Here is a 17,854-nt window from a genome sequence, read left to right on the forward strand (position 1 = left end):
GGAACAGCAAATCTATGCACCTTTTAAATGAATTTCAGTCTCTGTAACATACCAGAGGCATTAACCTGTGAGACCTCCACTGAATTTTCTATGTTAATGCACAAGAAACCTTGTTGAAAAGTGGTAGAGGACAGAATCTGACATTAGTCATGAGAAAAGGGGATGTTCACATGGTAGAGGAGATATGAGGAATGAATTATTTTTTTCCTTTTTTTAATTGGATATTCTCTATATTTACACTTCAAATGTTATTCCCCATTCCCTCTCCTCCTCCTCTTACTTCCTTAAAGGTGCTCCCTCTCCCAGAAACCCTCTCCCACCTCAGCACCTTGGCATTTCCCAACACTGGGAAAACATGCCTTCACTGGACCAAAGGCCTCTCCTCCCATCGATGTCAGAAAATGCCATCCTCTGCTCCATATGCACCTCAGGCCATGGGTCTTTCAACGCAAACTCACTGGTTGGTGTTTTAGTCCCTGGAAGCTGTGGTGAGTTTGATTAGTTGATAATTTTGTTCTTCTTATTGGGTTGCAGACCCTTTCAGTTCCTTCAGTTGTTTCTCTAGCTCCTTAATTGGGGTCCTCATGTTCAGTCTGACGTTTAGCTGCAAGTATCCTCCTCTGTATCAGTATGGCTCTGGCAGAGCCTCTGGGTAGGCCTCCATATCAGGTTCATGCCAGTAAGCACTACTTGACATCAGCAATCGTGCTTGAGTTTCTAACTCTATGAAGAATTGAGTTGGAATTATCATGGGGATTACATTGAATCTGTAGATTGCTTTAGTCAAGATGGCCAATTTTACAATGTTGATCCTGCCAATCCAGGAGGATGGGAGATCTTTCCATCTTCTGAGGTATTCTTCAATATTCTTCTTCAGATACTGGAAGTTCTTGTCATACTCATCCTTCACTTGATTGATTAGTGTCACACCAAGGTATTTTATATTCTTTGTGACTATTGAGAAGGGGGTGACTTCTCTAATTTATCAACCTGTTTATCAGAAAAATCTACTGATTTGTTTGAGTTAATTTTGTATCCAGCAACTTTGCTGAGGTTGTTTATCAGCTGTAGGAGTTTTCTGGTGAAATTTTTTGGGTTGCTTAAGTATACTATCATATCATTTGAAAATAGTGATATTTTGACTTTTACCTTTCCAATTTGTATCCATTTGACCTCTTTTTGCTGTCTGATTGATCTGGCCAGGGCTTCCGGTACTATATTGAATAGGTAGAAGGAGAGTGGGCAGCCTTGTCGAGTCCCTGATTTTAGTGGGATTGCTTCAAGTTTCTCACCATTTAATTTGACGTTGGCTACTGGTTTGCTGTATATTGCTTTTATTATGTTTAAGTACGGGCCTTGAATTCCTAATCTTTCCACTACTTTTAACATGAAAGAGTATTGAATTTTGTCAGATGCTTTCTCAGCATTCAAAGAGATGATCGTGCGTTTTTTTCCCCCTTTGAGTTTGTTTATATAGTGGATTAAGTTGATGAATTTTCCTATATTTAACTATTCTTACATGTCTGCAATAAAGCCTGCTTGATCATGTTGAATGATGCTTTTTATGTGTTCTTGGATTCGGTTTGCAAGGATTTTATTGAGTATTTTTGCATTGATTTTCATTGTGGAAATTGGTTTAAAGATCTCTTCTTTGTAGGGTCTTTGTGTACTTAAGGAATAAGCAAAATTGTGGCTTTGAAGAATGAGTTGGGTAGTGTTCCTTCTGTTTCTATTTTGTGGAATAGTTTGCAGAGTATTGGTATTAGGCCTTGGATGAAGGTTTTATAAAATTCTGCACTGAACCCATCTGGTCCTGGGCTTTTTTTGGTTGGGAGACTTTTGATGATTGCTTCTATTTCTTTAGGGGTTATGGGACTGTTTAGATGATTTATCTGATCCTGATTTAATTTTTGTACATAATATCTGTTTAGAAAATTGTTCATTTTTTTTTTAGGTTTTTCAGTTTTGTTGAGTATAGGCTTTTGTAGTAGGATTTGATAATTTCTTGAATTTCCCCAGTTTCTGTTGTTTATGTCTCCTCTTTAATTTCTGTTTTTGTCAATTTGGATACTCTGTCTGTGCCCTCTAGTTAGTCTGCTAAGGGTTTATCAATCTTGCTGACTTTCTCAAATATCAGCTCTTGGTTTTGTTGATTATTTTTATAGTTCTTTTTGTCTCTATTTGGTTGGTTTCTGCTCTGAGTTTGATTATTTTCTTCTGTCTACTCCTCTTGGGTGTATCTGCTTCTTTTTGTTCTAGAGCTTCTAGGTGTGCTGTCAAGCTGCTAGTGTATGCTCTTTTCAATTTTTTCAGAGGGGCTCAGAGCTATGAGTTTTTCTCTTTGCACTGTTTGCATTGTATCCCATAAGTTTGGGTATTTTGTGTTTTCATTTTTGTTAAATTCTAAAAGGTCTTTGATTTCTTTATTTCTTCCTTGACGAAGCTATCAATGAATATAGCATTGTTACGCTTCCATGTGTATGTGGGATTTTGTTGTATTTGTTGCTATTGACCACCAGCTTTAGTCCATGGTGATCTGATAGTGTGTATGAGATTCTTTCAATCTTCTTATATCTGTTGAGGCCTGTTTCATGACTGACCATATGGTCAGTTTTGAAGAAGATGCTGTGAGGTGCTGAGAAGAAGGGATATTATTTTGTTTTAGGATGAAATATTCTATATATGTCTGTTAAATCCATTTGGTTCATAACTTTTGTAAGTTTCACTGTGTCTCTGTTCAGTTTCTGCTTCCATGATGAAAGTGGGGTCTTGTAGTCCCACTATTATTGTGTGTGGTGCAATCTATTTTTTGATCTTTAATAGAGTTCTTTATTTTATTTTTTCATGAATGTGGGTGCCCTTGTATTTGGAGTATGATGTTCAGGATTAAGAGTTCATATTGATAGATTATTTTTTGATGAGTAAAAAGTGTCCTTCCTTATTTTTTTTGATAACTTTTGGTTGATAATCTATTTTATTCAACATTAGAATGGCTACTCCAGCTTGATTTTTCAGATCATTTTCTTGCAAATTTTTTTCTCAGCCTTTTACTCTGAGGTACTGCCTGTCTTTGTTGCTGAGATGAGTTTTTTGTATGGAGCAAAATGCTGGGTCCTGTTTATGTATTCAGTCTGATAGTATATGTCTTTTTATTAAGGAATTGAGTTTATTGATGTTAAGAGATATTAAAAAATAGTGATTGTTGTTTCCTGTTTGTTTTCTTTGGGTTCTTTTTTTTTTGCTAGAAATAGATTTTATTTATTTATTTATTTTGCTTTTCTTTGTTTTTTTTTTCAAGAAGATTATTTTATTGCTTTTTTTTTTTAGGGTGTAGTATTTCTTTTTGTGTTGGAGTTTTCCATCTATTATTCATTGTAGGGCTTTATTTGTGGACAGATATTGTCTAAATTTGGTTTTCTTCTGGAATATATTGGTTTCTACATCCATGGTAATTGGGAGTTTTGCTATATATACTACACTGGGCTAATATTCTCTTAGGGTCTTCCAGAATCAGTCCAGGATCTTCTAGCTTTCATAGTCTTTGTTAAGAAGTCTGGTATACTTCTGATACATCTGCCTTGATATGTTACCTGACCTTTTCCTCTTACTGCTTTTAGTATTTTTTCTTTGTTTTGAATATTTGGTGCTTTGAATATTATGTGTCAGGCAGAATTTCTTTTCTGGTCCAATCTATTTGGGTTTCTGTAGGCTTCTTGTATGTTCAAGATCATTTTGTTCTTAAGGTTAGGGAAATTTTCTTTTATAATTTGGTTGAAGATATTTACTGGGCCTTTTAGTTGGGAATCTTCACTCTCTTCCATACCTATTATCCTTAGGTTTGGTTTTCTCATTTTGTCCTGGATTTCCCGGATGTTTTAGGTTAGAAGCTTTTTGATTTTCTCTGACTGCTGTGTCAATGTTTTCTATAGTATCTTCTGCCCCTGAGATTCTTTCATCTTTTGTATTCTGTTGGTGATGTTTGTGTCTATGACTCTTGATCTCTTTCCTAGGTTTTCTATCTCCAAGTTTGTCTCCTTTTGCAATTTTTTTATTGTTTTTATTTCTATTTTTTAAAAAATACTGGATTGTTTTATTCAAATTCTTCACATGTTTGGTTGTGTTTTTCTGTAGCTTTTAAAAAGATTTTTGTGTTTCCTCTTTAAGGGCTTCTACTTGTTTATCTGTGTTCTTTTGTATTTCTTTAATGATGTTATTCATGCACTTCTGGGTTCCTCCATCATCAACATGAGGTATGATTTAAGTCCATATTTTGTTTTTCTGGTGTGTTGGGATATCTCCTACTTCCTCTGGCAGGAGAACTTAGTTCTGATGTTGCCAGGTTGTCTTGGTTTCTGTTGCTTACGTTTTTGTGCTTGCCTCTTGTCATCTTTTTATCTGTGATGCTAGTTTGTCTTGTCTGTGAGTAGACCTTGTCCTTTTGTGAGCCTGTGGGACTGTGGCTCAGAAGGGACATTGCTCCTGGATTTTCAGCTCCCTGTGGGAAGGCTCTAAGTTCAGATGGTGGTGGGCCGGCTGTAGCTCTGGTCACAGATGGAGTCCAAAAGAATTTGATCCCAGGCAACACCGAGAGTTCTCTCAGGCTTTCCCTGGATAGTTAGTGGGGAGAAAGTGGGGAGTCATCTGTTGGCTCAGAAGGGAGAGGGCAGGCTGTGAATCCTGATGGTGGTGGGCCAGTTCTAGCTCTAGGAGCTGAATTCTTAAGAAGGTAAAAGGATAGCCAACAGCAAGATCTGATCTGCATGGGGACATAAATTACGTTACAAGGAAACTCCATAAAAAATACGGAGATTCTGGGGATATACTTATTATGGAATAGAGAATTGGTAAGTCTAGAGTTTCCAGGAGGCAAAAGGAAGTCAACCCAATAGTTAAGGAGTACAATTGACCTTCAGGTGAGTTGACTCAATAGTTAGGTAACACAAGGACTTGGTTGTATGGGGCTTCAGATGGGGAGAGGTGATGAGAGGAGTTCCAGCCAAGGCAGAACATTGATGTTTTTATTTCTCTGAAGGCACAACCAGCAAGAGTCCAAGTGTCACCAATGCTGTGGCCTATGCAATATGTCTACTGTTGACTTTCAACTTTGAGTCCATGCTATCTGGAGGAAGTTTTCACTCAAAGGGCAATGGTTAGTGCATCCTAGCATTGAGAGCAGGGTTCCAATCCTAATGCAATAATATCAGAACAGCAAGTGAGGGAGAACCCTGGGTACCAGGCAGCTATTGTTACATGAACAGCAAGATGTGCATGCTAGTTTAAAGTAAATTGACAAATCAGAGGCCAGTATGTTAATCTAAACAAGGGATACTCCAGAAGACAAATGCCTCATTTTCTCTCATATGCAGAACACTGATTTAAAAGTATATCTAGGAAACAAATGTCCCAGAAGGTACTGAGATCACAGTTATATGCCACTATTTTTATTCTCAAACCTATATTTGTATTTCTGCATGCATATCTCCCTGTTTCTGTCTCTATCTCTGTTTGTGTGTGTGCACACGCGCGCACATGTGTATGATGTTAATAGAACAGGATCATTTAGAAATGAGAGTTCCAGGGGAAGGAAAAAGGGGAAGATCATGGAAGTCCATGTGGCATGAAAGTAGAAGGGAAGACTCTTTGGAAGATGAAAGAAACTGAGGAAGAGACAGTAGGAAAGTTCAGGAAAGGAAACAGGGAGAGACCAACAGTTCAGAGATAAGAATAATGATATGCATGCAATCGAATCAAGCATGAAACCACTGTTTATATGCTGTGGGGAAATAAAAAGCCCAGCAAGAATTGCTGCACATTTTACAGTTGGGCTCTTGAACACAGGAATAGCACTGAGAAAATCAGTAACATGAGGACTTAGAAACTTTAACAGGACACAAGAGTTAACTCAGAACACTTTCAAGATGGAGGTCATGTTAATCTATAAATCTTTGTGTGGGGGACTCACCAAATAACTGACACTTTATTTAGAGACACCCCTATTAAAATGAAGTGACTGCAGATTTGCTTAGAAATAAAAACAAAATATGAGCTGTATTTCATGACATATGATCCATTCTGTGTCAGCCATATTAAGACTAGAAATTATAAATCCCATGAGGAGACCAAATTCAGTGTCAGTCCCAAGGGCACTATCACCTGATTGAAGCTGTTTGCAGGCAGCAAATGGCCATCTTACAAGCACGTACTGTCTATATGGCTTTCTAAAGTCGTCCTTACAGCAGTAATTTCTTGATAGGTAATTCATGTAAGCTACATCTTTCTGATCTCAGAGTAATTGTCTGACATAGAAATGATGCCACTGTAGGTGTTTTGGGATGAGACTGTGTCCACTTTGTTCTTAGCAGATAATACCATCAGATAATATTGTTAAGGCTGTACATGATATTCTTGTAAATTCTTAAGAAATTATGTATTCTCCAGGCTGGAGAGAAATTAGAAGAGTTAAGAGCATATACTGCTCTTGCAGAGGTTACAAGTTTGGTTCCCAGCGTCTATCACTGTCTGGGTATCAGGAATTTGGTATAGAAGCTGGTGAGGGGAATGAAAGCCATACATGTGGATGTATGTTACGGTGTCAGGAGTACTGATGAGCTCTCACTCTGGAAATAAATCCTGTCATATGAACCATTATAGAGCCAACTTGTAGTCTAACATCTGTTTCCAGGACCAGCTCCAGAGGTTTCAGAAATGTACAGAGGTTATCTTTTAAAGCCACCATAACAGTATGTCTTATAAATAAGTCTTCAGAAATATTTCTCAAAATGTAAGTTGAACTATTCTGAATACATGTATAGCACAACTATTTTATCTTGGTGTCACATACAATGAGGCGACCACTAATTCAAAGAAAAAAAATCAACCTCCTAAGTCAGTCCGTTTAGCAGGTACTGTCCCAGAGGCAATATTCTAGGTCCCACATAAAACTACTGTAAATATTCATGCCCCCACTAACTCCATATTCAACATTTACGGATATATCTAACACAAAAGAACATTATATAAGCAATGAAGTATGCTACTCAATTGAAAGATGATGCAATCTGGATTTAGTAAGGAGAAAGAGTAAGATGTAGGGGGTGGTTCTGATGTTAAGTTCCTGTTGCCAAATTGGTTCTAGAGCTGTCAGTAAAAAATGTTGTGGGCCAATTGCTGGGTCGAAGGGATAGATGGGACTTCTGGGTTCCTGGAGGTGGGAGAGGCAAAGAAGAGCAAAGTCCATCGTGCTTTGCAGAGAGGAGAACCAGGCAACTTTGTGAGATTTCTGAAGTTGCTGGTGTCTCTGGCCACTACTACAGGTGGGTGATAAGGAATGTTTGGCAGGAGCCAGATAGAATTAGTCACTGAAGTTTAGGGCAGGCAGGAGAGACAGAGATAAGATATTTTTAAGGGCATGCTTTTCTAGGCAGAAGATACTAGTGCTCAATAATTGTGCCAAGAAGGCAAGTTGAAAAGGAACAGCTGTGTGTATGTCTTTTATCTGAGGATTTAAAGGAAGCTGGGTGGGAACTGGCAGCATAGCCGCCTTCCTGAAGCAAAGATGGGCAGAGCAAAATTTCACACAAGAGTAAGATTCTGCAAGACAGCAACTCAAAGGGAGGACAACCCAGAGAGGAATCCCAGGCAGGGTGGAGGCAGAAGCATGAGATGGCATTAGAACTGCAATGGCTTTGGATGTGTGGGAAAGCTGGTCATGTCAGCATGAGATGTGAACTTGGGCTCAGTGGGAAACCTGTAAGGGAAGGAAGACTAGACTCTGACTACCAATCCCAGCATGCTTTTCTGGCCTTCTCATGGGCTTGAAGATTAGATATTATAAGGCTTGTGCAATGAGTCAAATAAAAAAAAATCCATACCATATTCTTTCCAGAGTGCCACCGCGTGATATGTTCTTACATTCTGATAATTTCTAAGTGCACTCTCCCCAGGGACTCCTCTGCTAATGTTAAGTCGGCCTGGGTTTCTAATAGTCTTCTCACTCCTCCTTCAGAGGAGGAGTCTCAAGTACACATGACCTTGTATATAAACATAGGCAAATAAAGTTTGTCTCATTCTTTCTAATAATAAAATTATATCAGTGTTGCATAGTAGAGATGATTTTTCAGGGCTAGTGCTCAGTCATACAGTGACACACACATACAGAGATACACATACATACCTTGATTTTGTTATTGGCTTGTATGGATTTATACTCCTTAAGTGTTTTAAATCACAAGCAGGTCTATATTTTATTATCCACTTCTAGTATCATTTGAGATTGATACATAAATTCTTCCAGTTTTAAAGAATGTAAAATAAAATGTTTAGTTTGCTCTCTGGCTTTTAAGCCATCCTTCCATGATTGGAATAAACTGAATTTGTCTAGCAATCCAATTTGTTTAGTTTGAAGGTTTGAAAATTTTGTTGGCAATGGTAGAATAATGATGAATATCCTTTCTTTTTCTACAATATTGGTGATAAATTTTCCTTTAATTATGGGGATTAATTATTGAAAGCATTGGATGTAATTTTTTCAGTAATATGTTTTTATGCTAATATTTACACCATTAATAAGACTATTTAGGCTTCCAGTTTCCATCTGAACCTGGGTCTGAACCTGTGCCATCACTATATGGACTCCAGAGATGGAAGAGAGAATCTTAGAGGAAGAAGATACCATAGAAAACATAGACACAACAGTCAAAGAAAATGCAAAACATAATATATTCCTAAGCCAAAACAATTAGGAAATCTAAGACACAATGAAAAGACCAAACCTAAGGATAATAGGCATAGAAGAGAATAAAGATTCTCAGCTAAAAGGACCAGTAAACATCTTCAACAGAATTAGAGAAGAAAACTTCCCCAAAAGAAAGGGAATCCGATCATAAACATACAAGAAGCCTACAGAACTCCAAATAGACAGGACCAGAAAAGAAATTCCCCCATTACATAATAGTCAAAAGAAAAGATGTACAAAACAAAGAAAGAATATTAATAGGAGTAAGGGGAAAATGTCAAGTAACATATAAAGGCACACCTATCAGAATTACACTAGACTTCTGGCCAGAGTCTCTAAAAGCCATAAGATCATAGACAGATGTCATATAGACCCCAAGAGAACACAAATACCACCCATGCTACCATATCCAGCAAAACTATCAATTACCATAGATGGAATACAAAACCAAATTTACACAATGTTTCCACAAATCCAGTCCTACAAATGATAATAGATGGAAATCTCCAACATAAGGAGGGAAACTACACCCTAGAAAAAGCAAGCAAGTTTTTTTCTTTCAACTAACCCAAAAGAAGAGAGCCACACAAACATAACTATACTTCTAACAACAAAAGTAATAGGAAACAACAATCATTTGTTCCTAACATGAAGCAATCCCACTAAAATCAGGAACTAGACAAGGGTGTTCACTCTCGTCCTATCTATTCAATATAGTACTTGAAGTTTTAGCCAGAGCAATTAGACAACAAAAGAGGTCAAAGGAACACAGATTGGAAAGGAAGAAATTAAAATATTTGCAGATAATATGATAGTATACTTAAATGACCCCAGAAATTCCACCAGAGAACTCCTCAACCTGATAAACAACCTCATCAAAGTAGATGGATATAAAATTAACTCAAACAGATCAGTAGCCTTCCTCTACTCAAAGAATAAACAGGCTGAGAAAGAAATTAGGGATTTGATACCATTCACAATAGTCACAAATAATATAAAATATTTTGGGGTGACTCTAACCAAGCAAGAGAAAGATCTGTATGGCAAGGCATTCAAGTCTCTGAAGAAAGAAATTGAAGAAGACTTCAGAAGCTGAGATTATCTATGCTCATGAATTAGCAGGATTGATATAGTATAAATTACTATCTTGCCAAAAGTAGTCTATATATTCAGTGCAATCCCCAACAAAATTCTAACTTAATTTTTCACAGATATAAAAGAGTAATTCTCAAATTCATCTGGAGTGACAACAACAACAACACAGCAACAACAACAGCAACACAACAACAACAACCCCAGACTATTGAAAACTGTTCTCAATGATAAGAGAACTCCTGGGGGAATCACCATCCTTGACCTCAAATGACAGAAATATTCATAAAAATCTCATGGTACAGGGACCAATAGGCTGATCAATGAAACAGAATTGAAGGCACAGAAATGAACCCACACACCTATGTACCCATGGTTATTTAAATTTTGACAAAGGAGATAAAACCCTTCAGTGGGAAAAAGCATATCCAATAAATGATATTGGCTTAAGTGGAGGTGTGCATATAGAAGGATGGAAATTCTTTCATTTTCCTCTCCTTGCACAAAGCTCAATTCTAAGTGGATTAAGGACCTCCACATAAAACAAGACACACTGATTCTAATTGAATAAAAAGTTGGGAATAACATTGTACACATGGGCAGAGAGAAAAATTTCCTGAAGAGAATACCAGTGACTTGTTCCCCAAGATCAACATTTGACAAATGGGACCTCATAAAATTTAAAAACGTCTGTAAAGCAGAAGACACTGTCAATAGAACAAAATGTCAAACAACAGACTAAGAAAAGATCTTTATCAATCCTACATCTGATAGAGGGCTAATATCCAATATATACAAAGAACTCAGAAAATTAGACTCCAGAGAATCAAATAATCCTATTAAAAATGGGGTAAAGACATAATCAAAGAATTCTCAATTGTGGAATACCAAATGGCTGAGAAACATTAAAAGATATATTTAGCATCTTTAGTCTCAGGAAAATACAAATCAAAACAACCCTGAGATTCCACCTCACACCAGTCAGATAGGCCAAGATAAAAAACTCATGTGACAGCAGTTTTGGTGAGCATGTGGAGAAAGAGGAATACTCCTCCATTTTTGGTAGGATTGCAAGGTGGTACAACTCTGGAAATCAGTCTGGCAGTTCCTCAGAAAATTGGATATAGTACTAACCAAGGACCCAGCAATACCATTTCTGGGAAATATACCCAAAAGATGCTCAAACATATAACAACGATACATGATCCACTATGTTTATAGCAGCCTTATTTATAATAGCCAGAGGTTGGAAAGAACTCAGTTGTCCTTCAGCAGAGAAATTGATACAGAAAATGTGGTACATTTACTCAGTGGAGTACTACTTAGCTATTAACAACAATGACATCATGAAATTCTTTTTTTTAAGCAATTTATTTTACAAAACAAAAATAAATGTACCGATTTTAAGCATTTTTGCATAAAATTATACAACACAATTTTGCAGTACTTTTTTCAGATTTTTAAATAATTTTTACATAAAACTATATGAATATAGTTTTTAGTCAGTACTTAATTTTTTTAAAGGTTTGATAGTATGCATTGAAAACTTAATAGTTATAATGAGCATAAAGTACATGTAAAACAAAATGTAACATGGAAATAGTCAAAGTTTTCTTGTTGTGTAAAGAGTTTTTTGTTTTGTATTGTTTTGTTTTCTTTATTTTTTGGACTTCATACAGTCTGTGAGTTGTTTCTGGGGCAGTGCGAGCCTCCGGGGTTAGCTTCCCACTATCAGTGACTGCATATTATGTCTGTTCTTTTGTGACTGGGTTATCTCACTCAGAATGATATTCTCTAGATGCAGCCATTTTCTTAAGAATTTGGTCAAGTCATTGTTTCTGGTGGCCGAGTAGTATTCCATTGTGTAAATGTAACACAATTTTTGTATCCATTCATCTTCTGAAGGACATCTGGGTTCTTTCCAGCTTCTGGTTATTATAAATAGAGCTGCTATGAACATTATGGTGCATATATCTTTGTTGTGTACTAAGGTGTCTCTGGGGTATATGCCCAGAAGTGGAATAGCTGGGTCTTCAGGTAGTATTATGTCCAATTTTCTGAGGTATCGCCAGACTGATTTCCAGAGTGGTTGTATTAGTTTGCAACCCCACCAACAGTGGAAAAGTGTTCTTCTTTCTCCGAAACCTCGCCAGCATCTGTTGTCATCTGTGTTTTGGATCTTGGCCAATCTGACTGGTGTGAGGTGGAATCTCAGGGTTGTTTTGATTTGCATTTCCCTGATTGCTAAGGATGTCGAGCACTTCCTCAGATATTTCTCAGCCATTCCATATTCCTCAACTGAGAACGTTTTGTTTAGCTCTGTACCCCATTTTTAATAGGGTTATTTGATTCTCTGGTGTCTAGTTTTTTGAGTTCTTTGTATACCTTAGATATTAGGCCTCTATCTGGAGTTGGTAAAGATCTTTTCCCATTCTGTTGGCTGCCGTTTTGTTTTCTTGACAATGTCCTTAGCCTTACAGAAACTTTGCAATCTCATTAAGTCCCATTTGTTAATCTTTGACCTTAGAGCACGAGCCAATGGTGTTCTGTTTAGGAAATTTTCTCCTGTGCCTATATGTTCTAAAGTTTTCCCTACTTTCTCATCTAATAGTTTCAGTGTATCTGGTTTAATGTGGAGATCTTTGATCCACTTACACTTGAGCTTTGTACAAGGAGATAAGAAAGGGTCTATTTTCATTCTTTTGCATGGTGAGTGCCAGTTGGACCAGCACCATTTGTTGAATAGGCTGTCCTTTTTCCATTGAATGTTTACTGTTCCTTTGTCAAAAATCAGGTGACCATATACATGAGGGCTCATTTCTGGATCTTCTATTCTATTCCATTGATCCACATGCCAATTTCTGTACCAGTACCATGCAGTTTTCAGCACAATTGCCTTGTAATATAGCTTGAGCTCAGGGATAGTGATTCCCGCAGATGTTTTTATGTTGTTGAGGATGGATTTCACTATTCTAGGTCTTTTGTTGTTCCATATGAAATTGTACATTGATCTTTCCAATTCCATGAAGAACTGTGTTGGAAATTTGATGAGGATTGTGTTGAATCTGTAGATTGCTTTTGGTAGGATGGCCATTTTTAAAATGTTGATCTTTCCAATCCATGAGCATGGGAGATCTTTCCATTTTCTGAGGTCCTCCTCAATTTCCTTCTTTAGAGGTTTGAAGTTCTTGTCGTACAGGTATTTCACTTGCTTATTTAGAGTCACACCAAGGTATTTCATAGTTTTTGTGACAATTGTGAAGGGTACCTTTTCCCTAATTTCTTTCTCCACATGATTGTCCTTTGAGTATAGGAAGGCTACTGTTTTGTTTGAGTTAAATTTGTATCCAGCCACTTTGCTGACTTTGTTTATCAGCTGTAGGAGTTCTCTGGTGGAATTTTTGGGGTCACTTAAGTACACTATCATGTCATCGGCAAAGAGTGATGTTTTTATCTCTGCCTTTCCAGTTTATGTCCCCTTGATCTCCTTTTGCTGTCTAATTGCTCCAGCCAGGACTTCCAGTACTATGTTGAATAGGTAGGTGGAGAATGGGCAGCCTTGTCGAGTCCCTGATTTTAGTGGGATTGCTTCAAGTTTCCCACAATTAAGTTTGATGTTGGCTGTTGGTTTGCTGTATATGGCTTTTATTATGTTCAAGTATTGACCTTGGATTCCTGTTCTTTCCAGGACTATTAACATGAAGGGGTGTTGAATTTTGTCAAACGCTTTCTCAGCATCTACTGAGATGACCATGTGATTTTGTTCTTTGAGTTTGTTTATATGGTAGATTACATTGATGGATTTCCTTATATTAAAGCATCCCTGCATCCCAGGGATGAAGCCTACTTGGTCATGATGAATGATCGTTTTGATGTGTTCTTGGATTCGGTTTGCAAGGATTTTGTTGAGTATTTTTGCATCAATGTTCATAAGTGAGATTGGTCTGAAGTTCTCTTTCCTTGTAGGGTCTTTGTGTGGTTTAGGTATGAGGTTTATTGTAGCCTCAAACAATAAGTTAGGTAGTATTCCATCTGATTCTATCTTTTGGAATAGTTTGGCGAGTATTGGTGTTATATCCGCAATAAATTTCTGATAAAATTCTGCACTGAACCCGTCTGGACCTGGTCTTTTTTCGGTTGGGAGGCTTTTGATGACTTCTTCTATTTCTTTAGGTGTTATAGGGTTATTTAGATGGTTTACTTGGTCCTGGTTTAACTTTAAGATCTTGTATCTGTCTGGGAATTCGTCCATTTCGTCCAGATTTTCCAATTTTGTGGACTATAAGTTTTTGTAGTAGGATCTGATGATTTCTTGAATTTCCTCAGTTTCAATTGTTATGTCTCCACTTTCGTTTCTGATTTTGCTAATTTGTATAGTCTCTCTTTGCCCTCTAGTTAGTCTGGCTAGGGGTTTATCAATCTTGTTGATTTTCTCAAAGAACCAACTCTTGGTTTTGTTGATTCTTTCAATGGTTCTTTTTGTTTCTATTCGGTATATTTCTGCCCTAATTTTGATTATTTCTTGACATCTACTCTTCTTGAGTATATCTGCTTCTTTTGGTTCTAGTGCTTTTAACTGTGCTGTCAGGTTGCTGATGTAAGCTCTCTCCAGTTTCTTTTTGGAAGCACTTAGGGCTATGAGTTTTCCTCTCAGTAATGCTTTCATTGCATCCCATAGGTTTGGGTATGTTCTGTTTTTGTTTTCGTTGAATTCTAGGAAATTCTTAATTTCTTTCTTTATTTCTTCTTTAACCCTGCTATCGTTTAACTGGGCATTGTTTAGTTTACATGTGTATGTGGGCTTTTTGTTGTCTTTGTTGTTAAAACCAGCCTTAGACCATGGTGATCTCAGAGGATGCATGGGAGTATTTCAATCTTCTTATATCGATTGAGGCTCGTTCTGTGTCCAATTATGTGGTCAATTTTCGAGAACGTGCCATGGGGTGCTGAGAAGAAGGTGTATTTTTTTACTTTGGGATAGTATGTTCTGTATATATCTATTAATTCTAGTTGGTTCAAAGTCTCTGCTAGTTTTGCAGTGTCCTTGTTCAGTTTCTGTTTTTCTGATCTGTCCATTGGTGAGAGTGGGGTATTAAAGTCTCCCACTATTATTGTGTGGGGTGAAATGTATTTTTTGAGCTATAGTAGGGTTTCTTTTATGAATGTGGGTGATTTTTTATTTGGAGCGTATATGTTAAGGATTGAGAGTTCCTCCTGACAGATTTCCCCGGTAATGAGTAAAAAGTGTCCTTCCTTATCTTTTTTGATAACTTTTGGTTGGAAATTTACTTTATTCGATATTAGAATAGCCACTCCAGCTTGCTTCTTGGAGCTGTTTGCTTGGAAGTTTTTTTCCTACCCTTTTACTCTGAGATAGTGTCTGTCTTTGTCTCTGAGATGAGTTTCCTGTATGCAGCAAAAGGCTGGATTTTGTTTATGTATCCAGTCTGATAGTCTATGTCTCTTTATTGGGGAGTTGAGACCATTTATGTTAATAGATATCAAGGAATAGTTGTTTCTGTTTCCTGCTATTATTGCTTTTTTGGGTTGAGTTGTGTCTGTGTTTTTTTTGTTCTTTTAGTTTTCTTGTTTAGGAGTTTTCCTGTTCTTACTAGGCTGTATTTTCCCTCATTGTATTGGGTTTTCCACCTATAATTCGTTGTAGTGCTGGGTTTGTGGTCAGATATTGTGTGAATTTTGATTTGTCTTGAAATATCTTCGTCTCTCCATCGATGGTGATTGATAGTTTTGCTGGGTATAGCAGCTTGGGCTGGCACTTGTGCTCTCTTAAGGAGTGCATGATGTCTGTCCAGGCTCTTCTAGCTTTCATAGTCTCTGTTGAGAAATCGGGTGTGAGTCTGATTTGTCTGCCTTTATATGTTACCTGACCTTTTTCCCCTACTGCTTTTAGTATTTTTTATTTACTTTGGGCGCTTGATGTTTTGACTATTATGTGTCGCGAGGTATTTCTTTTCTGGTCCAACCTATTTGGAGTTCTGAAGGCTTCTTTTATGCTCGTGGTCATCTCATTCTTGAGGGTAGGGAAGTTTTCTTCTATGATTTTGTTGAAGATGTTTACTGTGCCCCTTAGTTGATACTCTTCTCCCTCTTCTATTCCTATTATCCTTAGGTTCGGTCTTCTCATTGTGTCCTGGATTTCCTGGACATTTCGGGTTAGGAGCTTTTTGTTTTTTGCATCTTCTCTGGCTGTTTTGTCTATGTTTGCAATGTTGTCTTCTGCCCCCGAGATTCTCTCTTCGATCTCTTGTAATCTATTGGAAATGCTTGCTTCTGTGACTCCTGATTTCTTTTTTTGGTGTTCTGACTCTAGGGTTATCTCTTTTAGTGTTTTCTTTATTGTGTCAATCTCTGTTTTAATTTCCCTCTTCCATTCCTTTAGTTCTTTGGTTCTGTTTTCCTCTAGTTCTTTGAGTTCTTTGAGTGTTTTTCTTGTTTTTTCTTTAAAAGCTTCTGAATCTTTTTGCTTTTCCTCCCTTTCTTGTTTAAGTAACTCTATCAGCGTCTTGAGGCATGATTTCAGGTCTGTGTCTTCTTTTTCTGGAGTGTTTGGAGTTCCAATGTTTGCTGTTATGGGAGAGCTGGGCTCTGGTGTTGCTAGAATGTCTTGGTTTCCTTGGGATATACTCTTTCTCTTTCCTCTTGCCATTTTGTTGTCAGTGATATGTTCTCACCTTTCCCTTGTATCTGGTCTGTGTCCCTGGTTCTACACTGGTTGAGGTGTCAGATGGGTCGAGCCCTGTTTTATGCCTCAGAGTTGTCGGGTGTGAGCAGAAGTTCCAATGTTCTGTTTCTGTTCGCTGGATTGGGCAAGGCGGGGCAGGGCAAGTTAAGGTGTGCACTTTCCGTGTGCACTCCGAAGAGATCTCTCTGCTCCCCTGCAATCTTGGTCTCCCACTCACCAGTTGCTCAGCCTCTATGAGCCGCCGTTCCACCTGGCAGGTAGGCCAGGCTCCGCTCTGCGTCCGGAAGTCGCCTCTGGGTGGAAACAGAAGTTCTAATTTTCTGTTCCCAATCGCAGTTTCTCAGCCTTTATGAGCCGCCGATTTGCGTGGCAGGTAGGCCAGGCTCCGCTCTGCGTCCGGAAGTCGCCTCCGGGTGGAAACAGAAGTTCTAATTTTCTGTTCCCAATTGCAGTTGCTCAGCCTCTATGAGCCTCCGTTCTGCCTGGCAGGTAGGCCAGGCTCCGCTCTGCATCTGGAAGTCGCCTCTGGGTGGAAACAGAAGTTCTAATTTTCGGTTCCCAATTGCTGGATCAGGCAGGGCGGGGCAGGGCAAGGTATGGTGTGCACTTTCTGTGTGCACTCAGCAGAGATCTCTCTGCTCCCCTGCAGTCTTGGTCTCCCACTCACCAGTTGCTCAGCCTCTATGAGCTGCCGTTCTGCCTGGCAGGTAGGCCAGGCTCCGCTCTGCGTCCTGAGATCAGTCCTTATTCATGGTCATCACAGTTCCAGCCAGGAAGGTTGTATAAAATATTCAATTGCTGACGATCAAACAATAGGAACACAGTGCAGCCCAATCTTTTGATTTAAGGTGCAGTGATTTCAGTCTCGAAATGTAACTTCAGGCAGTCTGTGCAGCTATGAGGCACAGAGAGACTTGCAATTTATCAGGAACTCTTCAGCCTTCAGAGTCGCAAAGGGCAATTCAAACACTCCATTCATTTATCTCCTCGTGCTCTTTAATCTTCTTTCCTCAACTCCTAAACTTCTTTATATTTCTTTTCAAAGAGTCATTTTCAACAGTACTCCTTCCTCAACAATGCCTGGACTATGCAGCTGATGCTGGTGGTTGTCCTCCATCTGGGGCCTCACTAGCCCATCCTTAGCCCCTAAACCAAATATGCTGGCCTGATCAACAAGGCCACACCCTACAACTACCTGTGCAGGATAATGGGAATATTCCTGATGTGCCTGGCCACCCACAGGAGCCTCCAGGTCCAAGGCTGGAATGGTTGAAGAACCTGTGAAATGCTCCTGCTGATGGAAGAGGCGCCTTCCCTGCTGTTCT

The sequence above is a fragment of the Micromys minutus genome (assembly GCF_963924665.1).
Source record: "Micromys minutus genome assembly, chromosome: 16".
NCBI classification, from domain to species: Eukaryota; Metazoa; Chordata; class Mammalia; order Rodentia; family Muridae; genus Micromys; species Micromys minutus.